The sequence below is a fragment of the Saimiri boliviensis genome, chromosome 4 (genome assembly GCF_048565385.1).
Source record: "Saimiri boliviensis isolate mSaiBol1 chromosome 4, mSaiBol1.pri, whole genome shotgun sequence".
Classification (NCBI taxonomy): Eukaryota; Metazoa; Chordata; class Mammalia; order Primates; family Cebidae; genus Saimiri; species Saimiri boliviensis.
Window position 1 is genome coordinate 145,159,279 of NC_133452.1, and position 27,928 is coordinate 145,187,206.

The following is a 27,928-nucleotide window of genomic DNA, read 5'->3' on the forward strand; positions in this document are numbered from 1 at the left end:
GAAACCACATGAAGCCAATCCAGACAGGCTTCATGACGTATGATTTCAACCACATGCCGTTCCCAAGATGGCAGAGCTCTCCAGGCGGTCAAAAGATCCGTTGTTGCCTGGAGTTAGGGCGTAGGGATGGACAAACAGGTGGAGCACAGAGGATCTTTAGGGCAGTGAGACTACTCTGTATGATCCTGCAGTGGTGGATAATGTCATTAGACATTGTTCAAGCCACGGAATGTATACCACCGAGAGTGAACCCTAATGTAAACTATGGATTTTGGGTGATGATGATGTGTCAGTATAGGGTCATTGATTGTAACAAAGGTACCATTTGAGTGGGGACATTGCTAATGGAAGAGGCTGTGCATATATGGGGGCAGGGAACATATGACATATCTCTGTACCATCCTAATTTTGCTGTGAACCGAAAACTATCCTTAAAAAATAGTCTTTTTGTAACAGACAGGGTATTGCTCTTTTGCCCAGGCTACAGTTCAGTAGCACAATCATAGCTCACTGTGGCCTCAACCTCCCAGGTTCAAGTGATCCTCCTGCCTTAGCCTCCAGAGTAGCTAGGTCTACAGGTACACATCACCATGCCTGGCTAATTTTTAAAAAAAAATTTTTGTACAGACAGGGTCTCACTACGTTGTCCAGGCTGGTCTCAAACTCAAAAGCAATCCTCCCTCCTTGGCCTCCCACAGGGCTGGGATTACAGGTATGAGCCACCATGCTCAGCCTTTATTTTTTTACACAGTATATAAATTTTTTTTTAAAGAGAGATACAGAAAGAAAAGAAACCTATCCATTGTTAAAACTTGTCTTTGGCCGGGCATGGTGGCTCACTCTTATAATCCCAGCACTTTGGGAGGCTGAGGCAGGCGGATCACTCGAGGTCAGGAGTTCGAGAATAGCCTGGCCAACATGGTGAAACTCCATCACCACTAAAAATACAAGAATTAGGCTGGCGTGGTGGCATGTGCCTGTAATCACAGCTACTCAGGAGGCTGAGGCAGGAGAATCTCTTGAACCCAGGAGGCGGAGGTTGCACTGAGCTGAGATCACACCATTGCACTCCAGTAGCCTGGTCAACAGAGTAAGACTCTGTTAAAAATAAAAATAAAATAAAAAACTTGTCTTCAATTCTAGCTGATGGCTTTAAAGAAATGGAAATCGAAAAGGAAGAAGACTCAACTAATAAAAGTGCCTCATAATCTTCTACTCTCCAGTCTGTAGAGACACAGAAAGTGAGAACTGGAGAGGCCTTGGAGGTCACGTCACCAATGCCCTTATTTTGTGGATGAGGAAATCATTGGGGGGCAACGGCCTTGCTGGGATTCGAACTCACATCTTCAAACCTGAGCCCAGTGCTCTACTCAAAGACTTTCCACATACAGAGCATGTCTGTCAATGGGGCATGTGGGACTCTTTCCTGCACACCAGTATGTGAAAATGAGGCTTGCTGAAGAGTTAGTCAAGGGAGCTAACATGCACCCTCTTACGGGAACACCACAGCCTTTCGCAGAAATGTTTCAACAAGGGCTGGTTCACAGGAGGTTAGTGGTACATGGCCAGCACTGCCACAGTTAATTTACTCCGTCTGATAGGAACAAATCCATAGGTTGATGGTAGTTGCTGAGTCTAACGTGCTCCCAGCTTGAGCTGCACGGGCTCTGTAAACAGCCTCTGACTGTAGCAGCAATAAACCACAACAATAAAACGGCTCCATCTTCAGGCAAGTCCAACCTTTACCTCTCCTCCCTACCCCTCTCCCGACTGATTTTAGGCGCTGTTCTCATTCCCAAGGACCGGGTTGCTCCCAACCCGTTGCCATGGCCACAGGCCTCACCCAAAGCATACCAACGCTGTAGTGCTCACAGATCTTGGCCGACATCCAGGCAGATGCAGAGCAGTTGGGGTGAATAACGTTCTCCTCTGAAAGCCGGGCCAAGGCTGTCGGTTGCACTCTCTCCGCTGTCGGCTTGAGTCTTACAGAGCTGTCCATTTGGCTGCCCGGCTGTGAATGAGCCATGCTTGTTAATTTATTTCCCCTGCACCAGCTTCTTGGGAGCCTCTAACCCAAAACTTAAACAAAGAGCTAAATCAGGCTGTTCCCAGAGCTCCCGACCCTGGCTGTTGACCAAACACTGAAAATGTTACCAGTTGCTACCAGTCCCAAATCTCTCATCTCTTCTAAGAGTCATGAGGAATGTCGCCCCGAGAGGTCCAGGCCTGGCCCATCTGTGATGCTCTTGGGTGTCCGTTTCAACATCCCAGTCCTGTGAGTTGAAATATCTTTTCCAGAGAAAAAGAAATGCAAGGCGGGGGTGGGGAGGGGGTGAAGAAGCACATGGCAAGAGAATAGAGATGGAATCCCTTCAAAAACAAACAAAGAGGAGCCGTCCCTGTGCAGCATGTTCATCCTTGGATGATTTATGTTGGCCCAGTGCTCAAGTTCACGGCAATTACAAAAAAGGAGGGAGTGTCAAGAGGAATCTTCCATGAAAACCAACAGTACCAGCCAACATCTGTCCCTTGGGGTGGGCAATCTGCTCCAGCCTGTTCAGGATTCTACTTAGAACGGGAAGTGCCCACAGAAGCACACTGCAAATTAGAAAGCAGCACATACAGGGAGAGTGCTTCATCAGGCATTCCCTTCATTCCTACATCAAAGTGAGCAAGTCCCTCGGGCGTCCCCACTCCGGAGTATGTGCCCACATTGTCATAGAACCCACCTGGTAGGGAGGGTGCTCATAGACCTTCTCCCACGTGAGAAGGGATTGGGATGGGGTGGGCGGGGCCACTTCTGCTGGTGAGAACACAGCTGCTCCAACCTCCCTGGAACTGGCCCCCAAGCCCCCTCTCCAGCTGCATTTTTGCATTGATCTCCTGTCCAGAGATACTTTGCCCACAGTTACCACATCTTTGCTAAGGAGTTGCTTTAAAAAGGAACATAATATCTAGATTTAGCTGCCTGGAAGAGGAAGGTGTTTCATTCTTCTTTAAAGGTAATCTGGAAATTACCACTTTTTAGTGGAGGATAATATACTCTTCAGTTAATAATACGCGTGTAATCCCAGCTACTCAGGAGGCTGAGGCAGGAGAATTGCTTCAGCCTGGGGGACGGAGGTTGCAGTGAGCTGAGATCACGTCCTTACATTCTAGTCTGGCCAATAGAGCAAGACTCTGTCCCAAGAAAAAAAAAATGTGGCCAGGTGCAGTGGCTCACACCTGTAGTCCTAGCACTTTGGAAGGCTGAGATGAGAAGATTGCTTGAGCCCAGGAGTTCAAGACAAGCCTGGCCATCATAAGGAGAACTCATCTAAAAAAAAAAAGCTTAAAAAAATTAAAAATCAATAGAACCGTTACTACCACTAACTTTTAACAACACACTCTAAGAGCAAGGGAACAAAATCCTGGGTACTCATGCTGAAAATGCGAAGGAATGGTAACCATCATATTTCCCAGTATGAAAGAGCGATTGAACTAGATCCTAACAGCTTGCCTCAAATCCCTGGCAAGAGTTGCCATAAATCCTGAACTTCCCTTCATGTTGTCTTTCCATAATTCCTTCCCCTCCCAGCACCCACATCAGTCTGATTTCTAATATTTAAACGACCAGAAGCTGGGCAGAGCCTACCCAGGAAGAACTCTAAAATGTGATTGACAAATACAGCCTGAAATGGCTTCAGAAGTTGCTGACACTCTGTTGAGACACAGTATCTTTTGAAAGACAAGTACAGTTGAAAACATCTTGCACCACTGAAGGCTGGATCCCTCGTGCACGTTAACAGTTTCCCCTCCGCCACAGTTTGCTATCTCTCCATCACTGGCATTCATACGGCCTCACCCATCTCCCCGAGGGACGGCTGCTCCCAGACCCACCCTGCAGCTGAGCAGCAAGATGAGCAGAATTTTCCTTGTGAGCAGGAGACGAGGCTGAAGTTGCATATGTGTCATTCATGAAAGCCCAAATCAAGAGACAGATGAAGACTCTAAGGGAGTTCCACGTTCCAAAGACCATCTCCCCAGGAGAACAGGCACTGAGATGCCCCCCCATTTTCCAAACAGATAAAGGGAAACTCATATTTATTTTTTTAAACGGAGTTTCAAGTCTTTGGCAAGCTCAAGCTCATATGCAACTGACAGGCACTGACTTCTGGAGACATTTTTTTAAAAATTAAAAGCATATTAGGATGTGATGCGCACAGCAGATTTGGAGTTAAGAGGGTGTCAGTTCAGAGGTGGCTCTGCCACTAATGAGCCAGCTGCATAACCCGGAGAGCCTTCGGCTCTGGAGTGTGTGATCGCTTCCCCTGAAGCGTTGTTGCGAGGCTTACAGGAAAGAGTGCCCACGATAGGCAGGGCAGTACCTGCTACGCAGGAGATGCTCCACAAACCTGCTCTGAGTCAGTGAATGGATTTTCCATGCCTGTTACACCGCAGTCACTCGGTAAGCGCAGATTCTGTCCCTTTCTTTTCCCAGATGAGCAACCCCCATAGAGTTCGTTTCTGTAGTTCAACCTCTCAATTAAGCCAAAAACACGACTTCTTGGACTTCTCGGAGAGACAAGGCCGTCTCTGTGAGGTATCAAGGGGGCATCTGCAAAGGCTTTCCAGCCTGTCACTAGGTAGGTGTGCAGCTGTGCATGCAGTGATCTAGTCCCTCTTCCTTCATTCCCTCACTATGAGCCTCGTTTTCTCCAAGTGAAAATGAAAGAGACGTACTGGATTCGTAGCTGTCAACCATGCTCTACCATCCAAACTGTTTGTTTATAAGAAATCTGATACAGCACCCTTATTAAATAAAATATCTCAAGAAAAGGGGCCAAGGCCTAGGCCTGAGTCAGCTCAGCTCCCTAGCCCACCTGTTCTTAGAGGTCAAACCGAAGGCACCTCCCCACCCCACACAGGAGCCCCTAGGGTTCCTTGGAGCAAAGTTTGAGAACCGTAAGACCAGGCTGTCTCTAAATCTCCTTCCAGACCTGCCACTGCATGATTCTAAGTATTTACAGAGTAACAGTAGCACATTATTGAACCTGACCAAATTCACTCAAGCCTGATGTGTAATACAGGAACGAATACAGGCAGGTCTCTCCTTCATCCCCAGCTCCTCAGCCCTGCTGCCTGGGCAAAAGTCACTCAGCAGGAAGTCCCTTTTGACTCAGCAGCTGTGACCCTACAGCACTGGGGACAAGGGGAAGTAATACAAAAAAAAAAAAAAAAAAATCCTGCAATCTTATCCCGAAGAGAGTGTCCCGTGAACAAACCAATTAAAGGAGACTGCAATAAACTGGTATGAACAATACATGTGGGAAGCGGGGAAAGGGCCGGAAACGCCTAATCCCAGGTCGGCATGACCTTGGGCAAGATGCCTGTGTCTCAGTGACCTTGATGGCAGGGCTGAATCAGGTCACCTCTGTGGGAATTCTCTAACCATAAACTTCTGTGACTCTAAGAATTGCATGGCCGGGCGCAGTGGGAATTCTCTAACCATAAACTTCTGTGACTCTAAGAATTGCATGGCCGGGCGCAGTGGTTCATGCCTATAATCCCAACACTTTGAGAGGCTGAGGCAGGCAGATCACCTGAAGTCAGGAGTTTGAGAACACCAGCCTGGCCAATGTGGTGAAACTCCATCTCCACTAAAAATACAAAAATTAGCCAGGCTCTGTGGTGCATGCCTGTGATCCCAGCTACTTGGGAAGCTGAGGCAGGAGAATCGCTTGAACCCGGAAGGCAGAGGTTGTAGTGAGCCGAGATCATGCCACTGCACTCCAGTCTGGGTGACAGAGTGAGACTCTGTCTCCAAAAAAAAAAAAGGCTTGCAAGACTTAAGAATGTTGATAACAATGTTGTCAGAATTGGCATTTTCCAGCTACTTATGTTCGTTACTCCTAGATATTCCTCAGCCTGACATCAGTAACCATCTCAGGGCATTGGCAGGGAGTGAGCCGACTGCTCCCAGGGTCTCAGGGAGGGAAAAGATAATGGCTTTCAGTTTGTCAGGTCAGCCTGAACAACGTCTGCCAGAGGCCTTTGAACTATGATTGTAGCCACCTTGGCATAAGTGAGCGCTTATCAAATCCAGGAGAGGAAAACAGACATCTGCAGGCTGGCAGAACTGTCGGCAGGGCTTTGCTTGACACACCTCTCTGGCTGAGCACAGGCTATCAGAGGTTCCCAGGTTTATTAATTTTTTTTTTAACCATCATTTTTTTCACCACCTAAACAGAAGGACCCTTTAGTTGAAAGCATGAGGAGCTAACACAGAGAGGCAGTGAGACTCAAACGGGCCATTTAAGCTTGGGTGTGCCTGGGCTAATGCTTTTTCAGGTCACAGGTCACTCTTACAAGGTAATCTATTTGCCTAAAGAGGCAGTGCCTGTAAACACAGCATCTTGAAGGAAGGGAACCCTCGTGGCTAGGTGATTGCCTGGAATGGCACTCCCTCTGGAATCTGATTGCAGAGCCTGATTTCCAGCTTGGTCCCCTGGTCTTCTTTAGCTTTTGACTTCCAGAGCCTTATCAGCATAGCTAGGTGTCCCTTAGAGTTATGTATCCACCTTTGTCAAAAGCAGGCTACAGAGATGCAGCCGGGTAAGGAAGAAGGAGGTAAAGCAGTACAGCATTCACTCATGATGGACAAGATGTCCCTGTGTACCTGGAAAGCTTTCACCTGCAAGTAGCAGACACTCCGGTCAAACCACCTTTACAAACAAGGATATTTTCATCTCAGATAAGAAGTCCGGAAAGTTCCAAGGAGATTACAACCAGTGGTTCTGCATTGTTATCAGGAACATAAATGCCTTCCAGCTCTTGGCTCTACCATCCTCGGAGCATTGCTTTTGGCTTTAGGCAGTTCATCTCCTGGTTCAAGACCCCTCAGCCCTCCTGGTTTCACATCCAGACCGGCACATGGTGACCAACCTGTCATGCTGCACAGAACCTCGTGCTTAGAAGGGCCCACACTTGGCTTAATGCTCTGCCTTCACCATCTACGTTCTTTTTTTTTTTTTTTTAAAAAAAAAAAAAAAGACAGGGTTTCACCATGTTGGTCAGGCTGGTCTGGAACTCCCGACCTCAGGTGATCCACCCACCTTGGCCTCTAAAGTGCTTGGATTACAGGTGTGAGCCACCACGCCCGGCCACCATCTACATTCTTAATCTTATCTGTGAACTTGTGTTTGGTGAGTGAAGTCCTACAGGACAGTGGAGACGCACATGAGCAGATATCTACACAGAGTGTGTCCCCCTTCCCTGCTGCCCCATGCGCAGGTCATGTTGGGGATGCCCCGTGAGCACAGAATTCCAGGGACCCATGATACGTGGGAATCAGCGAGACTCAAAGCCAGCACAGTAAACACATTAAGCCCATAACCGAGTACACGGCGGCACTGGCAGCCCGAAGAGGCCATGCTTTTTGTCCAAATCAGAACTTGCTCTAACATAGAAAGAAGATGATAGAGTTCTAAGAAAACACAGAAGATCAAGCAACCCTACTCTATTCTTTTGAACTCATGTTACTTCCCCATATTAGACAACGACTTACACTGAAAATGATGACATAGGTTGGGTGTGGTGGCTCACGCCTGTAATCCCAGCACTTTGGGAGGCCAAAGCAGGCTTCACCTAAGGTCAGGAGTTCGAGACCAGCCTGGACAATGTGATGAAATCCTGTCTCTACCAAAAAATACAAAAGTTAGCTGGGCGTGGTAGTGTATGCCTATAACCAGCTACTTGGGAGGCTGAGGCAAGAGAATCTTTTGAACCCAGTAGGCAGAGGTCACAGTGAGCTAATATCCCACCACTGCACTCCAGCCTGAGCAACAAGAGCAAAACTCTGTTGAAAGAGGAAGAAAGAAAGGAAGAAAGAGAGAAAGGAAGGAAAGGAAGGAGGGAGGGAGGGAAAGAGAGAGAGAGAGAGAAAGAAAGAGAGAGAAAGAAAGAAGAAAAAGAAGGAAAGAAAGAAAGAGAAAGAAAGAAAGAAAGAAACAAAGAAAGAAACAAAGAAAAGAAAGAGAAGGAAGGAAAGAAAGAAAGGGGAGGGAAGGGGAGGGGAAGGGAAGGAGAAGAAAGATGACATAGAAGAAAAGACATAAGTGGTAGGTGGTTGGCTAATACACCTTAGTGAACTATTTCAGAAGAAAATTCAGCACAGTTCCAGCCTGTAACTCCAAAAGCCTCCATTTCTTGCCTTGTTCCCATTCCTTGATTTTTGTCCCCTCTTCTTTCATTGACAGAGCAGCAGGGCAACTGCCTCAGGTGTGTGCAGTCATTTATTGCCCTGCAAATATGCATCCAGAACAGAATATCATCCTCCCGGCACCGTCCCATTCAGCCTCTGCGTGGCCACTCAGTTTCCTTTCCTAAGCTGTCCCAAGACCTGAGCCTTCTCAGTGTGGTGCGCGCTTCACTATGGCATCAACTCTCCAACTTCTTCAGTGCCCCCCAAGACCACATGGATAAGAAAACAAAAATCACCTAACCCCGAGCTGAGAGAGGAAGACTTCTTTTTTGTCTGTACAACCTTTTGTGTGTTTAAATTGCTTACCATGTAATATGGATCACCTATGAAAAAGATTTCATGTGTATATGTTTTTAAATCACTTACTCTACTTGTTTGTAAAAACAAAAGTAAATTTTAAAAATGCCACAGACCTCTTCTTGCAAGTTAAAGAAAAAAATTTACCTTCCTGTGTAATAAGAAATATCGTAAGTCACACCTGTACTCCAAGCTATTTGGGAGATTGTGGTGGGGGCATCACTTGAGCCCAGGAGTTCAAGGCTGCAGTGAGCTAAAACGGTGCCGCTGCACTCCAATCTGGGCAATGGAGCGAGGCATTATCTCTTAAAAAAATAATAAAAATTAAAATAATTTTAAATATTTAAAAAATATATTTAAAAGAAATAAAGAAATATCACAAGTGAGCTATAATTCATCTCAAAAGAGAATATGGATCTTTTCAAAGAGCAACATCAAAATGCCCAAGGCTAGTCACCATTTCTTTCTTGAGAACATTCACAAACCACTGCTCACCCTGGACTACATTTTAAAAACAGGTGCCACAGAGTTCCCTCTGCTCAACCCATGCCTACATCAGCAGTCCCCAAGCACGGACCTCACCCCTGGCCAGCCTTCCTGCAAGCCCAAGTGGAGGAGGGGAATGGGTCACACGGGGAGCCCGTGCTATGAGTGAGTGTACCCTGCAGACGGAAGTGGAAGGGTAAAGCTGGAATGGCTTCTTCTTCCTTATTCCTTTATATTCTGTCAAGTTTTAGCAACTCTCTCAACTGACTCATGCATGGACTTGTTCTAGAAGAAACTCTGTTAGAGGCAGCAGAGGTCTGAAAGTGCTTTAGTTCCACCACTACAGAAGAGTGACAGTCCCGGACACCCAGCAAATTGACATTAGAACTCGAGCTAGAACCCAGAGCTTGCTCCCAGCCAACTTCTCTTGCATCAGCAATATCTGATTTCCCAGAATCACCCTTCATGGTGTGCCCTGGACCAATTTTTTCATCCAAAAACAAGACAACTATGCCATTTTTCTTTCTACACTATAGCTCATACAACTTAAATAGAAGACACTGCTGTAAGAACCATCCTCCATCACCAAAGCAAACTGGTTGAGTTCTTTCTATTTCTCAGATAAGATTGGAAAGGGTCATTGTCTTGATTAGCATGTCTAAGCCTTGACACTGCTGACATTTTTCATGGGATCATTCTTTGATGTGGGACCATCCCATGCTCTGCAAGATGTATAGTGGCATCCCTGGCCTCCACCCACGAGGCACTGGGAGCGTCTCCTCCCCTTCACTTGTGACAAGCAAAAGTGTCTTCTTTGGACATTGCCAATTGTCCCCTGACGGGGCAAGACACCCCTGGTTAAGAGCCGCTGATCTAGGGGAAACTCAGTTACTTGGTTGTTATTGAAAATACTTATCAAGAAAAAAATTGTTCACATTAGGGCTTTATAGACAAATAAAATGGAAAACTGAATCCAAGGCATTCCTCCTCATCAGCCAGAGCCCAGAACAGCATGCAAGGGGTCCTAGAAAGATAGGTGAGGGCCTCAGTAAACCCCTAAGGCATGGCGGTCCATGCATATTATTCACCTTTTCACATGAAGGCAAAAGGATATTTGAGTCAGGGTTGAAAGCATACTGATAAAAGCAGAACATGACCGGGCATGGTGGCTCATGCCTATAATCCCAGCACTTTGGGAGGCCAAGGCGGGTGAATTACTTGAAGTTAGGAGTTCAAGACCAGCCTGGCCAACATGGTGAAACCTGGTCTCTACTAAAAATACAAAAAAAAAAAAAAAAATACTAGCCGGGCATGGTGGTGTGTGCCTGTAATCCCAGCTACTCAGAGGGCTGAGACAGGAGAATCACTTGAACCTGGGAGGCGGAGTTTGCAGTGAGCCAAGATGGCAACATTGCACTCCATCCTGGGCAACAAAGCAAGACTCCAAGTCAAAAAAAAAACAAAAAACAAAAAACGCAGAACATAAGTGGATGACTGTGAGAATAATAGTGTTGAGTGGAGAGAAGCCAGAATGATGTGGGGTCCTTAGAGAAAGCCTGGTATTGTCTATTTGAATAATTGCTTGCAAGCCTTGGACTAGCTGGTATCCTACTCAGCCTCTTTACTGAGAGGAGAGGAGTATCACAGGAATTAGACATGGAGACTACGAGTGCCTTGTGTAAGACACCTTGAATTATAAGTCGAAGATCTTGGAGAAGTCTTGTCTTAAGTATTTTACGGTAATGTTGAGAGTGGCATGGAAGGTTCTATTTCTACTTTGAGAGGTCTGGCCTTCTTGATTTGGCCTGTGTCAGTGGAGTGAGCAGCGTAAAGGCAGTTGGGTATTTCAGTTAGCATAGTTCGTACTTGAGGCTTTAAAGGGGGATCAGGGATTTTGACAGAAGTAAGAGAAGTGTGACGGTCAATGAGAGCCATGAAAGGGCAAAGATGCAAGGTGGGGACCCAGGGCCCTTAAGGGAGCAAAACTCCCGATAGTCCAGTTGGAAAGTAACTCTCCTTGCAGGAGGTTTACTGGGTACTGGAACTAAGAAGTTGTGCTGGGCAGGGAGGATCCTAGGAAGACAGAAAAAGGTACTGATAAAGGCAGCACATGGATGCTTATCCAGTCCTGCCACAAGCATGGCTTGTGTGCTCTTATGAGAATGGTGAGAGGTGATCGTGGTGAGATGTGTTGCTGTGGGTCCATTCAGAAGGGAGTGGGGTGCCCATTGGTGGGGAAGATTCTCTCCTCTTATGAGTTAGTGCGGACACAAGGGGGAGCATCCCTCCAGAAAGTCATGAAAACATGGATATTTAAAGTCTTCCTCTCTTTCGTGTTTTAAAACCAGGCAATGCCAAGTCCAGCATTCTTTTGATTTGTATCTGCACATATGTCACTGAAGCAGGGGGTTGGAATGAGCAGATTGGCCTAGTTTGCTCCCTTGGGGTCAGTGAAGTTGTGCTGCCGTCAGTTTTCACTGTGTTGACTTGGCCTTTTCTCTCATGGAGTCATCAGGGTGTTGGGCTAGCGTACACTTTGAGAGAGAGGAGCGTTCTGCCTACTTACGTTGGGTTTTGGGGTAATATCTCTGATTTCCGATCATAAGCCATTAACACAATTAATAATAAAAGCAAAAGTGGCTCAGTCATCAAATATAAGAACAGATCATATATTTTGTTAAGCTTTAGTACCTCTCTCAACTGACTCTCTCGAAGTGTCATCCTTCCTAACATTCTCTCATGTACGTCTACAGAGGGAGGCAAATTCATCTCTGTGTGGCCTGCCATCTTTTATCTTTGACCCATCAGTTTCTCTCCCCTATAATTTTGGCCTGCATCAGGGTGTTCTGATTTCTTTGAAAGTCCTCATGAAGAGTAGCCCATCTGGCTTTTTCAAACCATAAGGTGGTATCTCTGGTACCCACTAACAGCTGCAAAAATGGATACAGTTCAGGGAACCCAGGAAAACATGCCCCAAGGACCAGACTGAATGGATTGCTAAACTCTTCCCCATTCTCACTATCTGAAAAGCCCCTAACAATAGCATATGGACCTGAGCGAGTCCTTATCCAGTTGGGCCCTTGGGCCATGGGCCTTTCATCAAGATGGGGAAGCACCAATAAATCGGGATGAAATAGGGAAGTGGGAGCAGGGGAGACTGGGGAGTAGGGGCTGAAGGAGAAAAAAAGTCCCTCAGACTAAAGAGGAATATTGGGTGGGCGGGGGGAAGCATCAGAGCAGGGCCTATAGAAGGGTGTGGGGAGGAACCAGTTGTGAGGTTTTGTTCAGGGTGGAGAAGTAGTGGGAGGAGAGGCTGGTAGTGAGAGAGACATCCTTAAGAGACTGCTCAGTTTGAACCAGACTGGAGACACTTTCTCGTGTTTCAGCCTCCTTATACCAAGCAAAATTAGCTGACCTTTGAAGAGAAGAGACCTTAGAGCCCCAGAATTTGAGGGAGACTTGTAGATGGACATGATTAGGGAGATTCCAGGTGCCCCAGAGGGATCACTGCAGTCCAAGTTGTCTTCAGCGAACTCTTGCCATTTTTTGAGATAATGAACTGAATTCTCATCACAGTGGAAAACATATCATTGGAAGGGATTTTTAAAGGGGTTGAAAAGTAGGTTGAGAAATCCCCATTGTACCAAGGTTAAACAGAAGCCAACTACAAAACAAAGCCAGAAGAGCACTCAAGCAAAGAATCAAAATCAAATCCTTACCATGCTGCCAGGGATGGAGATCCAGAGCATGGGGCCAGGAGCTAGACTCATGGAAGACAGAAGGAGCTCGATGAGCTCAAGCAGCCTCAGTCCCTGGGTGGAGAAGACAGGGCTCCAGATGGGCTTCCAATCTCATCCATGTTACAGCAGCCAACTGTCAAAGATAAAGACCTGAACTTTGTAAGCAAATTGACTTTGTTCAGGCTATGGCAGTAGGGAGAGCACCCAGATCCCCAAACCAGAGTGCCCTGGCAGGTGGTTTTGTCTAGACTTTCATAGGGAGGAGTGAACCAGTTCTAGGTGGGGGTGATTTTACAGTTGGGATGTTTTTGTCATCAGGAGGCATTTGTCAATCAGCTGGACAAGGAATATCTAGCTCTGTTTCTAGCTCCTTTGGAGGGACAAATAGTTCAGCTAATCATTTAATAAACAAAGAATGGTCATTTGGAGGGTCTCTATGTGTCCTTATCACAGGAGACAGGGGGTCACCTATGACTCTTACGGGAATCACAAGAACAAGTATAGGGCATTTATGAATGGACCCCCTGGTCTGCTAGGGCTGCCATAACAAAGCACCACAGAGTAGGGGCTTAACCACAGACATGCATCGTCTCACCGTCTCACCGTGCTAGAGGCTGGAAGTCCCAGATCAATGCATGGACAGGGCTGGTTTCTTCTCTGGCCTCTCTCCTCAGCTTGTATGTGGCTATCTTCTCCCTGTGTCCCCATATGGTCTTTCGTCCGTGTCTGTCTGTGCCCTCATCTCCTCTTCGTATGAGGACAGCTGTCAGGTTGGATTAGGGCCCACTCTAGTGACTTCATGTTACCTTAATCACCTCTTTCAAGACCTTCTCTCCCAATACGGTTACACTCTGAGTTACTGGGGGTTAGGACTCCAACATCTGAATTTTAGGAGGACACAAGTCAGTCCATGACAAGCGGGTCTTCTCTAAGTCTCGTGGGGAAGAGTGGTTCTTTGCAGAAAGTCATTTCCTGGAACACAAAAGTGTGGGAGACATCTGACATACAAGTGTGGGCGATTGTCCTTGGCTGTTTTCCAGAGGTCCAGGGCTCAGGGGCAGCCCTGCACTGTCGCGGGATCCCGAAGGAGGCCCCTCGGTTTGCTGTGCTCCACCCCAAGCCTCCACGGGCTGATGGGGGGGAGGGGTGGGAAAGAACTTGCAAGGGAACCGAGACCTACTGAAAAAGGAAGGAGAAGTAAAGAAGACGTCTCCGTCTCCGGGGCTGAGGGATACAGGGGAAATGCGGTTTGATGTTGACAAAGGGGAGGGGGAGTGAGAGAGCCACACAGCAGGAGGCTTGGCTGTAAGAGAGAGAAATTCTGAACAGTCTCCAGGAGGCACAGAATGTGAGAGACAGCTGAGTGGGGGAAGATTTCCCCATGTTTTTTGAGGCAGAGTTTCACTCTTGTTGCCCAGGCTGGAGTGCAATGGTGCAATCTCAGCTCACTGCAACCTCTGCCTCCTGGGATCAAGCAGTTCTCCGGCCTCAGCCTCCCAAGTAGCTGGGATTACAGGCATGTACCACCATGCCCGGCTAATTATATATATATATGTTGTTTTTTTTTTTTTAGAAGAGATGGGATTTCGTCATGTTGGTCAGGCTGGTCTCGAACTCCTGACCTCACCTTGGCCTCCAAAAGTGCTGATTATAGGCATGAGCCATCACGCCCGGCCTCCCCACAAGTCTTTAATCCATGTAGGCTCAGCCCCACAGGAGTTCGGTGAGCACACACATCACTATTCAAGACTGGAGTCTGATTTGTGCACCTCTGTGTTCAGCCCCTGCTTAAAAAAAAAAAAAAGGGGGCTGGGAGCAGCATGCATGGGAGGGCTTGCTTCATTCTGGGTGCCTGGCCCCCAGCAGGGTACCCCTCCTGCCAGATGTGTGGGCGGGCAACTCGCCTCCTTCCTGGACCGAGAACTCCCTGAGCGCCAGGCACGACCTGCTATCGCCTTCCTGTTGCCTCTGTACACAGCAGAGGCTTGTTGGAAGGAATTCCTGGGTCCCTCTGAAAATGTTCAGGCATCAGCCACATATGAATCAATCTAGACCTTTTTTGGCATCTGATCATGTTTTCAACTTGCACCACCTCTTGGGAGCACTGAAGTCATAAGTCTTCCACTCCAGGCAGGAGCTGCGTGGCTGCCTAATCTCTTCTGGGTTTGCGATAAATGGGCGAGTGCTGAAAGAGAAAGGCAAACAAGCTGCTTCTCAAAGAAGTGGGGAGACGCCCTCGACGAGCCCTAGACAGAGCAGAGAACGGGCCTCGTCAGGGCTGGGGAGAGAGCCCCGGGGAGGACACTGTGTCCAGGGGCCTCACCCTTACTGCACCTGTCCTCCTAAGCAGTGCCCTGAAGACCTGAACTTAGCCCTGTGTGTGGACATCTATTGGAGAATGCGCTAAGAGCCCAGAAGAGAGACCAGGGAGACATCAGCAGCAGGGCAGGATGACAGAAGGGACACCGCTGCCATCCAGCCTCCTCCTTCCGTCTGGTGCTTAGGCACCCGGGTGCCACACACTTCCTGTGCTGCCCAAACCAGCGCCAGCTCCGCTCTAGAGGGAAGTAAGCGAACACGCACAGCAGCGGCCTGGGAACAGCCAGGGAAGGAGGAGAGGCCAGACCCAGCGTGGGAGTGCTTTCTTTTTGGGAGGTGCTGCGAGGCATGCGAAAGCGAGCAGCAACGGCTCTCAGTAACCTCAGCAAGTGCCCGCGCTCAGCAGCCGCCCTTCCAAAGAGGGGTCGCTGGCAGCTGCAGCATCAGGCAGAGTTGCAGCATAGGATGCTTTTTATAGTGCTATTTGGCTTCACAGTTCGCCAACACAGATGAGCTGGAGGGTGGATGGTTTTAAGATCCATTGTGTATCATGAAAGCACATGGCCTGTCTTCCTAACAGATTCTGCATTTCCAGCTTTTTAATCCACAATAGAAAAAAATCTAGAAAAACTAATGCAGTTAGAGAAGGTTTTCCTTGTGCCGGTGTTCTCATACCCTCCCCGGCACCAAAAATGACTCCCCAGGGCACCCCCTCTCCACCAGAATGTGGTATCGTCTCTTAAAACAAAAACAAAAGCAGCAGAGCCAGAGATAGAGCAGAAAAAGTGAGCTGTGACATTCCTTCGACATTTACTGCCTCAGGTCCTTCTCCAGGAATAAATGAGCATGGTGCACCCATGGGAAGAGCGCTGCATCCACGGAGGACCTGGGCCCACAGTGCTCTGAAATCGGTTTCATGAAAGCATCTGTGACTCATCCCTGTTCAAGAATGTTTTCATTAAGATTCAGCAGAAGCGATGTGCTGGGTCAGCAAGTACAGCTGCAAAACCGGGGCCTGCCAGCCTGGGCAGCACAGCAAGACCCCGTCTCTACTAAAAATAAAAATTAATTAGCTGGGTATGATGGCACGTGGCTGTAGTCTCAGTTACTCAGGAGGCTAAGGAGGGAGGGTCACTTGAGTCCAGGAGGACAGGGCTGCAGTGAGCCGTGATCGCACCACTGCACTACAGCCTGACCCCGTCTCAAAAACAAAACAAAACAAAAAACCCTGAATGCAAAGTGAACACTTGCTCCTGTTCATCGTAGCACTTGCATGACAGGCCTGCGTGGGTCCTAGCATCTGCCTGCAGCACAAGGCCATGTCATACAGCAGCACATCCTCAGTCCAGCAGCGGGAGCTGCCTGCGAGGCGAGGTGGTGATTAAACAGCTGCACAACAGCAGGGAAGCTCCATCTGCCTCTCACTCCATGCCCTTCTGAGCTGCCGCAGAGATGCTGGGGGTCCCCTCCACATGCAGGCCTGTGTTCTAGCTAATGACAGCCAGGAGACGGGTGAGATGAAGCAGAGTGTTCATGAGTGATCTGGAAAAACCCACTGCACTTTAAAACCGATCCTTAGATTCCGGGCTTCACCTCATTCAAGAAGGGCATTGTATATGGAGATGAGAAAGAACAAAGAAAAATAGTTTTCAAAAGCTACCCTTTAATTCCCTGAGAAGCACAGCTCTCAGTGTCTACAAAAGGTTTAACCTGTGCTTGGTTGGTGGACAGAATAGTGCATGTGCTTGGCCCAGCGTCCTACTCTGTGACATTCTAACCACATGAGCATACTGGGCAGCTGCCTGGGACCAGGGGCTGGTGCTGTAGCCATGACCTTGGGGCTAGTCCCTCCATGTGACTAAGCTGAAAGGCATTAAGTGGATTAAGCCAGTCTCAGCAACACGGAAGGTGCTCTTCCTCTTTTGCAGAACAAGGCTCTCATTTTCAGCTTTAAGGCCCCTTATTTTCCACTTCTGAGAGTCAGGACTGTTGTCCTAGATTTCAGTGAGCCAGCGCCCAGCACACCCAGTAGAGTTAGAGAACTCTCAGTCTCTTGCTGATGGCCTGAGAAAAATAGTGACCATGGAGGAAAGCAGGCCAGGCTGCACCCATGGGTCAGAGGACTGGGAATTTCTAGGCGTCACCTGGCCTGTGACATCTGTGCATCTTTGGGGGCCAGGATTCCAGCAGTTGGCCCATGATGATACAGGGCTGGGGTAGGAGCCAGGCATTAGAGCCACAGAGCTTCTCCTGCACTTCAGTCTCCGACAGCTGCAACTCTGTCCTTAACACGTGCTGATAACAAAGTGGATGCGGCTAGTTTGAAGTCTGCTTACTCAACCCCTATTGAATGAATGAGCAGTAAAACGCATAAGGTGGGCAAAAATGAACAACTGTCCCAGAAAAAACACAAATGGAGTGAATACGCGGTGGCCTGTGCTTTGCCAACCAGTAAGCATGCCACGGATATGGAGTCTGTTTGGGATGGGCTGAAGGCCTCCCAGTCCTGCAGAAATAGGCGAAGGACCCCTCTCCCCATGGTGAATGGACAGGCTCCAGGAAATCCCAGAGGTCATAGATTCGAGAAGTGAGGTCTAAAATTCCCCTGGGGTACAAGACACAGAGAAAATAAGTTTATTATAGGGACCCCCAGGACCAGGCCCATGGCTGGGGTGGAAAGATTCCAGGGAGCTATCAGAGGGCAATACTTCCATCTTGGGGTCAAGTCATCCACAAACAAATGCAGGAATGCAGAAGGGGGCTGGAGGCAAGAACAGAAAGTTTCAGGGAAGAACAAGTATAAAATAACGAGGTGATTTATGTAACTTATTGTATGCTTCAAAGTAGCCAGAAGAGAAGAATTGCAACGTTCTCAACACAAATGAAAGATAAATGTTTGGGATGACGGATATCCCAGTTACCCTGATTTGACTGTACATCATATAGAGGCATCAAAATACCATATATACCTCCAAAATATGTACAACTGTTACATATCAATAACATTTTCCAAATAGAACTTTAAAAAATAACTTTGTGATTTAACATTGACACGAAGACAAAGAATAGTTTATATCTGTTCTGTAAAATCCATTCATTCATTCACTCACTCAATCTCCTGTGAGTTTCTACAGAAATTTCAAGTTCCACATCTACCTACCTACTATGGAGGAAGAGGGCTCCTAGGGAGACCAAGGAAAGGAAACACAGTTGGTCATTGTATTTTAAGCTGTGGCTTCTACATACTGCAAGGTACTTTCCATTGGCTGATGCGAATAAACATTCAAATGGACATTCAGAAAACTGTTCCTGCCGGGTGTGATGGCTCACGCTTGAAATCCCAGCACTTTGGGAAGCCAAGTCAGGCAGATCATTTGAGGTCAGAAGTTTGAGACCAGACTGACCAGTATGGTGAAACCCCATCTCTACTAAAATACAAAAATTAGCTGGGCATGGTGATGGCGGGTGCCTATAATCCCAGCTACTCAGGAGGCTGAGGGAGGACAATCACCTGAATCCCGTGAGCCGAGATCATGCCACTGCACTCCAGCCTGGGCAACAGAGCGAGACTCCCCCTCCAAAAAAAAAATAATAATAATTAAAAATAAGAAAACTGTTCCTGATCCTCTTGCTGTTGGGTAAGAAACCCAGCCTCACCCAAAGATGCTCCCGTTCTGACCCCCATGCTTCGCGGTCCCCCTTCAGAGCTGGCTGAGTGTCAGCTGTGGAATTCTTGCTGGGTTCAGCATTTCCTTTGTCTCTCCAGACAGTCTTCAGGTTCTGACAAGTGGATGAATTTTCCCTAAATTTTCATGTAACACAAAAGAAACTTCTGTGCTAAGGAACTTTGCGGGGGGTGTAGTTTCTTGCTGTGGTTGGGGTCCTGTCACTTAAGTTCCGCTGCTGAGCTGTGCTGGAGGAAGGATTGAGAACACCTGTTACAGTCACATGCCCCAAGGAGGCACGGGCGGGCAGAGCTGCCCTGGGCCCTACTCAGGACAACACCAGTCCTGCTACCAACGGCTCTTGTGCCTCATTCCCATCATGTGGGGAAATATAAAAGGGCAAGGGGAAGGGGCAGAGCTTGGTATGGATCAGGATTTCTCAAACTCGGAACTGTTGATATCTTGGAACAGAAGAGTCTCTATTGCGGGGACTGTCCTGTGCATTGCAGGATGTTTAGCAACACCTGTGGCCTGCACTCTCCTACAGCTGTGGGAATCAAAAATGCCTGGAGATGGTGCTGCATGTCCCCTGAATGGGGGAGCCTGCCCCCCGTTGAGAGTCCTAGTGTAGACCGGGTCTGTCTAATCCAGAAGACACATGTAGACATTAAGCACGTGACTAGTCCAAATTGAGATGTCCTTAAGTGTAAATGTGTACTGGATTTCAAACATTAAATAAAAAAAGAAAATGGATGTAAAATCTCCCATGAATATTAATATATTACATTTTATATTCTTTATATTTTACGTCTATTATTTGTTATAATGGTGCTATTTTTTATACATACAGTAGATTAAAACACATTGTAAGAATTCATTTCACCTCTTTCTTCTTTTTACTTTTTACAATGTGACCACTTAAAAAAAAATTGAAATAATACATGTGGTCCCATTGTGGCCACATTAGATTTCTACTGGCCAGCGTGAGACTAGACGCAAGCTAAGATCCTCCCCATTCAGGCTAAAGTCCTACCTACCCAGGTAGTCCCAATTCTTTGTGAATGGCTTACTACTGCACTATCTGCAGAGAGCTGAGGCGTAACAGAGTGTGGACACAGAATCCCACCAGAAAATGTCCGAGGTGCATTTGAATCTCTCTCTCTTCCACACTAAACTAAGCAAAACCTGCAGCATCAGTGTTTAGAGGCAACACCCTACTCCATTCCATAGAGGAAGCAGCCCCAACTGTCAACATCCTGTTCTGGCAGGCCCATGAATGCAACAGGCCCTGGAAAACCCCATGCAGAGGCCTGGGGAAGCCAGCCTCACGGTGGAAACTTTCCACTCCCAGCTACCCAGAAGTAAGAGAGCCTGGGACTTCTCCTGGCACTTCTCCCCTGTCGCCAGGAGAGCCAGCTCCTCATGGGAACCGGTGGAGTGCTTCACGATTTGCTAACTTTCCACGAAGATCACCTCTCTTCCTTCCTACAATAGTCATGCAGCTGTGAACTAAGATGTTTCCATTTTACATGTGGCCAGTAGAAATTTTGCTCCAGAAATTCCAGTCATAAGAAATGTTTATTTCTTCTACTTCTTCTTCTTCTTCTTCTTTTTTTTTTTTAAGATAGAGTTTTGCTCTTGTTGCCCAGGCTGGAGTGCCATGGCACGATCTGGGCTCACCGCAACCTCCATCTCCCAGGTTTGAGAGATTTTCCTGCCTCAGTCTTCCCAGTAGCTGGGATTACAGGCACCTGCTCCCATGCCCAGCTAATTTTTTTACTGTTGTTTTTTGAGATGAGTCTTGCTCTGTTGCCCAGGCTGGAGTGCAGTGGTACAATCTTGGCTCACTGCAACCTCTGCCTCCTGGGTTCAATCAATTCTCCTGCCTGAGCCTCCTGAGTAGCTGGGATTATAGGCATGCACCACCATGCCCAGTTAATTTTTGTATTTTTAGTAGTAACTGTGTTTCACCATGTTGGTCAGGCTGGTCTCAAACTCCTGACCTCGTGATCGGCCCACCTCAGTCTCCCAAAGTGCTGGGATTACAGGAGTGAGCTACCATGCCCAGCCTAATTTTTATATTTTTAACAGAGACAGGGTTTCACCATGTTGGCCAGGCTGGTCTCAAACTCCTGACTTCAGGTGATCCGCCCATCTTGGCCTCCCAAAGTGCTGGGATTACTGCCACTGAGCCAGGCCCACAATGCCTGGACCATTTCTTCATTTTGATCAGATTAAATAAATTCTAAGCCCAGATGCCGCTAGCATGGTCAGAAGTTCAGTCTCACCCTTTCTCCACTGTCCTGTCTCATCCCAGCTCCTGGAATTGTTCCAAAGGCAAAGTTCCGGGATTGTGAGCAAAGGAAAGTATGCATAGTGTCTTCTCTGGTTTTTCCGCCCTGGTCATTGTCTGGGCCCACCTGGTACCTTAAGGAGATCTGTGTGCTGCTCACGGGATACCCCACCCCTTCCAAGGTTTAGCCACCTCTGGGAACTGTGACTCTGACAATCTAGGACTCAACTTCCTAGTGACCCCCTGAATTCCCAACCCACCAACTAGCCACGGGAAAGCAACCTGTCTTGTCTCTGCCGGGCAGCTAGCTCTCCTGGAAAACAAAACCAAACCAAAAACATCAGCTTCAGTGGCCTTGTCCTCACACACGCCCCATCCTTGGGCATGAGTTAGTGTGATCTTCTGCATGACTTTAAGCTTTCAAAACAAAATCTGTGAGGGAAAATCTGCTTAAGTCCTACACCACAAACCTCCTAGCAAAACAAGGAGCTTGAAGGCCAGGCAGCTTTCTGGGAATGGCGGTATAAAAAAAGACAACAGACAAAGACAGCTTATGCTGTTTTCACCCATGGAGAAACCAGGTGACCTGCTCCAGACTACATTTCTGTTAAGAGTCAGAGGAGGAACCAAATCCAGGACCCCTGACTTCATCTAAACATTTCATGAGCAGCTCCAACTCCGTGCTCCATCCTGGAATCACCAAAGAGCATGGAAAGAAATCTGTCAGCTCTGCTTCACCATAAGCTGATGACCTACGGACAGGGCAGGGAGACCTCCAGGCCCTCATTTCTAGTCCTAGAAGCTCCTTCCTCAAAGGAAGTTCTCTGTTCTCCACAACCAAGTTAGGGCACACTTCTCTAACTCCCTGGAGCATAGCTAGACCTTGCTGGAACATTTCAACAGGGGCTTGTTAAAGAGGCTACATTAACACATTACTAGATATTCTGATTTACAAGATACGTTTCTCTCTCAACAAACTACAAACATGTTTTTTTCTTTTTTAAAAAAAAAGTCTTCGGAGAAACTCACAAGAGCTTCAGAGTTTCTGCAAAGAGGTAATTCCAACTGCACTGTTTTCAACTTGGTAGTTTTGGATGGAGGAGTTCTTTAGAAAAGCCGGTTTAGAGGTGTGAAATGTGAGGTTATGTTAGTAGATAACAGTGCTTATCAGTCAGGATAACTAAAGGACTGATCAAAGTACTCTATCATAAAATTATAAAAGGAGCCCTAAAATTGGAATGCATCCTGGCCACACTAGCAGGCATAACCAGGAGCTCTGCAGGATCGTCAGACTGTGAAGTTTATTAGAGCAGCAAAAACAGAGAGCTGGGGCTTGATGTCCCCACAGGAGACAAGAATCACAGAACCTAATGTAACTTCTACTAAATGCGTTTAGCAAAGGTTTCTGTTGAAATTTTAAGAAAGAAATGTTCCAGACTACTCAATAAGCGTACCACATGCTGCACAGCTAATGACAGAACTGGAAGGATCTACCTATTTTAAAAAGCATGGCTTAATAAGACATTAATAAGACACGAGAGAATATAAAACACACACAAACAAAAATCAAGAAAATTGTAACTTCTTAGAACACCAGATGTTTGTTGAAAATGACATCAACAAAAGTTGAGTTTCACAAACATGACGTTGAACCCAAAAATCTAGACACAAGAGTGAACACTCAATGATTCCATGAATATAAAGTTAAAAAACAGCAAGACCAGCTGTGAATAACCAGTAGGGCAGTTCTTCAAAAAATCAGAAATTGAATTGTCATATGATCCAGCAATTCCACTTCTGGGTGTATTCCCAAAAGAATTTAAAGCAAGGTCCCAAAGACATCTGTATACACCTGTGTGCAAATCAGCATTACTCACAATAGCAGAAGGATAGAGGCCACGGAAGCGTCCATCAACAGATGAAAGAATAGACAAAATGTGGTGTACCCATACAATGAAAGATATTCAGCCTTAAAAAGGAAGGAGATTCTGATATACACTGCAACATGGATGGACCTTGTGACATCACGCTCAATGAAATAAGCCAGACGCACAAGGACGAATGCTTTATGAGTCCACTTGCACAACGTACCTAGGCGAGTACTATCCATAGACCCAGAATGTAGAAAAATGATTGCCAAAGGCTGGGAGTTGTTTACGGTGTGCAGAGTTTCAGGTTTACAAAGTAAAGTTCCAGAGATGGATGCTGTTGGCAGTTACACAACAATGAGAATACGCTGAATGTCCTGGAACAGTATACTTAAAAATGGTTAAGATGGTAAATTTTATGTTGTGTGTATTTTACCACAATTAAACTTTTTTAACCAAAGGGAGGAAATACAGGCAAACTAAGCTATGCAAAGGATGAGGGCCCAGCCCGGAGAAGCAGTTGAGATGGGCACCCGGGAGCTGGCTGTATTCTGCGGTTTAACAGGTGTGCTGGTTACATAAGCCTTTTTAGTTTCTGAACTTTTATCAAACTATATACTTAGATGTTTGCCAGTTTTCTCAGTGCGTGTTATGCTTTAATTAAAAGTTTTTAAAAATTATAGGAACAAAAATAAAAAGCTACCTATACAAAAAGGCCACAAGGAAGAAAGGGAATCTAAATTCTAGAATGATATGCTAGGCTACTCACTTTTGCTCACATTTTGTCCCATGATAGCTTCTGGAGCCCCCAAGTTTATAAAGCAACTCCGATTTTTGTTTTTGTTGCCACTTCGGTTAATGGGCAGGAACAACCACCCCAAAAGAGTCAGTTTTTGTTTTTAAAAAAACTTTCTCCTAGGAGTCCCTCCCACAAGGCTGCTCAGTACAGTCCAGGCTCAGTCAAGCACTTCGAGTACAAAACAACTTGAGTGTGTGGAGATCTCACTGTGTGAGCTTTGTAGGGATTAAGCAAATCACAGGTGCACCCTTACCTGAACCAGCCAACAGCTTATTCATTAATCAAGTGCTTAACAAGCTGTTCCTCCAGGTTCCCCTCTCAGCCTGGCAGACTGGTGTCTTTGGACTGGTTCCCAGTTTGGGGCCCCCTCAGCTCCCCTTTTTCACTCTTTGCCAAAACTTCTCCCTGCAGGTCCCGTCCTATGCTCTTCTCTGCTGGAGCTCCCATGCAGAGTTGGCCTCTCTGGTTTCTCCTCCCTGTTTCTCCAGCTTTCCCTGACTCTCGCCCCCAGGCTGCTCTCAGGGCTCAGGTTGTGATCTGAACCAGTTTCTCCACAAGGAGTCCCAGGTCTGTCCTCTGAATCATCGTCTTTCTTTGCAAAGCTTTTCTTTCTACTTGGATCCTATATCCTTTCCCTCACCTGCCTATAGCCCAAATGCAGCAAGGAGCTCACCAAAACCAGCTCTACATGTCATTCCTGCCTGCTCAAGCCTTAACAATAATATCAATACTGACTTCTTACAAAAAGATAAGCCCTGCATCTGAACAGTCTAACGCTCACAACACCTTCATTTTACCAGGGAGGAAACTGAGGCTTGAAGAAGTAACTTGCCTGTGAGCCTATAAAAGTGGCAAAGCTGCCCAGGCGTGGTGGCTCACACTTGTAATCTCAGCACTTTGGGAGGCCAGGGTGGGAGGATCGCTTGAGCCCAGGAGTTCGAGACCAGTTTGGGCAACAAACAGAGACGTTGTCTCTACATAGAAACAATTTTTTTAAAATTAGCTGGGTGTGGCAGTGCGCCTATGGTCCCAGCTGCGTGGGAGGCTGAGATGGGAGAGTCACTTCGGCTCAGGCAGTTCAGGCTGCATTGCGCCATGATCACGCCACTGCACTCCAGCCTGGGAGACAGAGCAAGACCTGATCTCATAAAAAATGGGGGGCCAGGCGGGGCAAAGCCAAGATGCAAGGGTTGCCTGGGTTTGGTGTGCTGCCTATTGCATCAGTAGGGTATATTCGGAGCCTCCTCTGCATTCCGATAAGCTGAAGTCCTCCCGCTGGGTGCCATTTCCCCCAGGGAATCACTGCGTCCGAATGCCGGCTTCCTCCAGCCACTGTTAGCAGAACATTAACAGCAAATCATGGCATGTCAGGGATTCAAAGAACTCTTTAGAGGTCCTCTGGTTACATCCTTTTGTTTTAAACATCACATATAAGCCCAGGGCCCTCTGTTTACTTTTAATTTTACCCAAATAGAACCCAACCAGGGAACAGATGTGTGCAGCTCAATGGGAATCCAGTTTTGGGAAAATACTAATAGACTAAATGCTAGTCTCCAGAGTTGGGACTGGCTTCGTGTGAAATGCTTGGTTAGGGGACAGGGGCTCCCTGATGAACAAGCATCTCCCAAAGGTGTCTTGTGCCATCTTTAAGCTGTGGGTTGTGGGGGTGCCCATTAAACAAAACTCCTAAGGAAGAAAATACACATACTATTTCAGACCCAGCTCTGTCCCCTTGAGGAAGCCAGCACTAACAGCCAGTTTTACCCTTTCCTGACAATCCCTTACAATCTGGGAGCAGGGGGAGCAGGGCCCCAGGGCTCCCACAGGGCCCAAAAAGGACATGCCCGGGGCTCCTACCGCCTTAGAGAGCAGCTCACACAGTCTAAGGCGGAGTGAGCTTCATCAGGCTATGGAGCAAGACTAGGCCAAAAGTTCAGGCCAGTTCTGTTGAAAGAGAGAACACTTTTTTTTTTATTTTAATTTTTGTATTTCTTCAGACTTTGCTCAAGATCACGAGAAAAGAGAGAAGGGACAAAAACAAAAAACAAAAAAACAAAAAAAACACCTCCATCCTCTAGAGTTGAGCAGGGAAGGGATGGTGAAAGACTCGTCCTGATCAGGGGCTTTTGTAACTGAAGATCTAAATAAGATAAAAAAACAAAAAAATGCTGCTTTTCCATTTCTGCAGGAAGTGACCAGCCAGGAAAGGCTCTACTTGCCTCCCCCTCTGAAAATGAGGCTCCTTCCGTCAGAGTTCAACCCAACCTTCTCCACTTTCTGCCTCCATCACCCTTGGGGGGAGGGGGGGCAGAAGATAGCAATGGTCTGCCCCTCACAAGCAGCTGCTCCCACAGGAACTGCCTCATTAAGCTCTGTGACCATAACTTCCCAACTTAAGAAAAGCTCAGGCAGGACCATTCTGTATGCTGCTTTGCACTGAGTCTTTTTTCCAAGAACCCTCACTACGTAAAACATTCTCAACTCGGGAGCACTAACTTTTGCACTGTTTCCCACCAAGCCCCAGAGCTTAGGCTAGCATCACACTCCCCCTGTGCCAGGTCTGAGCTCGCTGGAGGAAAATACAAGTTCCTCTTTCAGCGTCTTCCCTTGGCTTCTGAAGACCAGCTTCCCAGCTACCAAAACAGAAGGCTTCCCAGGTTTTCCTCCCACATCGATGAACTTTGCTCCTTGATTAAGTCCTAGCTTCGCCTCTAAACAGCACTGGACTATGTCCAACCCATTTCTTCAGCTTCTGCAAACATTAACTCAGCAGATGTTTTTTTCAAGAGGTTTGTGTTCGGCTTTTGAGTTGGTTTAGGAGGCTGCCAGTGGAAAGTCTGAGGGGCGTATCAGCAGCATTTTACCCCAACCTCCCATCCCCCCCCCCATCCCCTCTGGCCAGCAGGGCAGGAAAAGGAAGCCCGCTTGCGTGCACAAGCCTGCTGGCAGACAGCGTGCACAAGCCTGCTGGCAGACAGGCCGTTGCCATGCACCGTGCTTTCCTCTGTAGACAGAAAGGGACGGCCAGGGAGGAAGGATGAGCAACTCCTTCCTCAGCTGGTAGGGTGCTTGGCTCCAAGAAACGCTCCTGGTCTGGAGTGAACGTAGGACCGTTTTCCTCTCATAGCCAGCCACGCACAGCTGCCTGTCTTCTGACATCTTGCCCCCACGAAGGGCTGGTTCCTTGAGCACGCTGTTCAAGGGAAAGGGGCCCGTTCACCCGGAGGAAGGAAACTCTCCGCAGACCCTGCAGGAAGGCAGGCCTGGGGCGCCTGTTCCCCGGGGAGCCTGGAAACCCACAGGCAGGAGCCATTAGAGGGCAGCACGTGCCTGTTTCATAACGGTGAGCAGGCTCGGTCTGTGTGTGTGCGTGCGTGCGTGTGTGTGTGCGCGTGCGTGCGTGTGTGTGTGTGTGTGTTTCCAATTACAGGGTGTCTCAAAAAGCAAAAGCACTGTGGCTCCAGCATCAGCAGAAAAACAAGTTAGAAAGACAGGCGGGGGAGGGGGGAATCCCTCCAACTCCAAAGGGGTGCCGGGACGCTGCTCTTGGGGAAGCTGGGCTGCACTCCCCGCGTGTGTTAGGAAGCTAAGTGGAGGTCCCAACACCTCCGGTCGCCTTAAAGCCCCTGGGACCCAGGACCCGACCCAGCGCCCAGAACCAGTTCGCAGAGAGTGAGCTGGGGAGGCTTGGGCGCCATGCCCTTTGGGTCACTTAGCTCTTAGGCCTCCTGGAACGCAAGGACAAAAGAGCGCCTTGGTGCTGGCAGAAGCCGGGAGCACCGCTGGGTTTTTACAAGTAAAGATGAAATCCGATCCCAGCAATCGGGATAGATCACCGTTGCCCGACTCTGAGCTGACCCAATTCAGGGTCCAGCCGCTTGGCTCCGAACATACGTGTGTCACAACCCCAGCTCGTACCCCGGCTTTGCCAGAGAGCTAAGAAAGTGGCATCCCTCCCTGAGGCCGAGAGTGCCACTTGGGCGTCCCCTTCCAGGGCCGCTCTGCGCTTCAAAGCGCCCCAGGGGCGCCCAGGATTGGCCTCTGCCCCTCCTCCCACCGCACAACTCCTCTTCCCAGATTCACCAAGGGGTTCCACCCCAAGGAAGAGCTCCTGCGTGCTGGAAAGAGCCTGGGGCAGCACAGTGGGCCTTCCATCGGTCCTGGTCACCAGAGGCAGGGAGGGAGGGGCTTGTGTAATCTTACTATTCATTTCTCCGTG

General features: G+C 47.7%; 1 long non-coding RNA gene across 5 annotated transcripts in view; it reads right to left on the reverse strand.

The window, feature by feature from the left end:
• Positions 1-470: 470 nt before the first annotated feature.
• Positions 471-27,928, reverse strand: part of LOC120361157 (uncharacterized) — a 45,814-nt gene continuing 18,356 nt past the window's right edge. For 2 of the 5 annotated variants that reach the window (XR_012517425.1, XR_005577513.2), the window contains exons 2-4: positions 13,369-13,737; positions 12,745-12,898; positions 471-2,011 (exon numbers count right to left, since the gene is read on the reverse strand). This is a non-coding gene — a long non-coding RNA (uncharacterized LOC120361157). Of the gene's footprint in view, positions 2,599-12,744; positions 12,899-13,360; positions 13,738-23,679; positions 24,960-27,928 lie in introns of those variants that run through there. The other 3 variants (XR_012517424.1, XR_012517426.1, XR_012517427.1) reach the window with 3 other exon arrangements.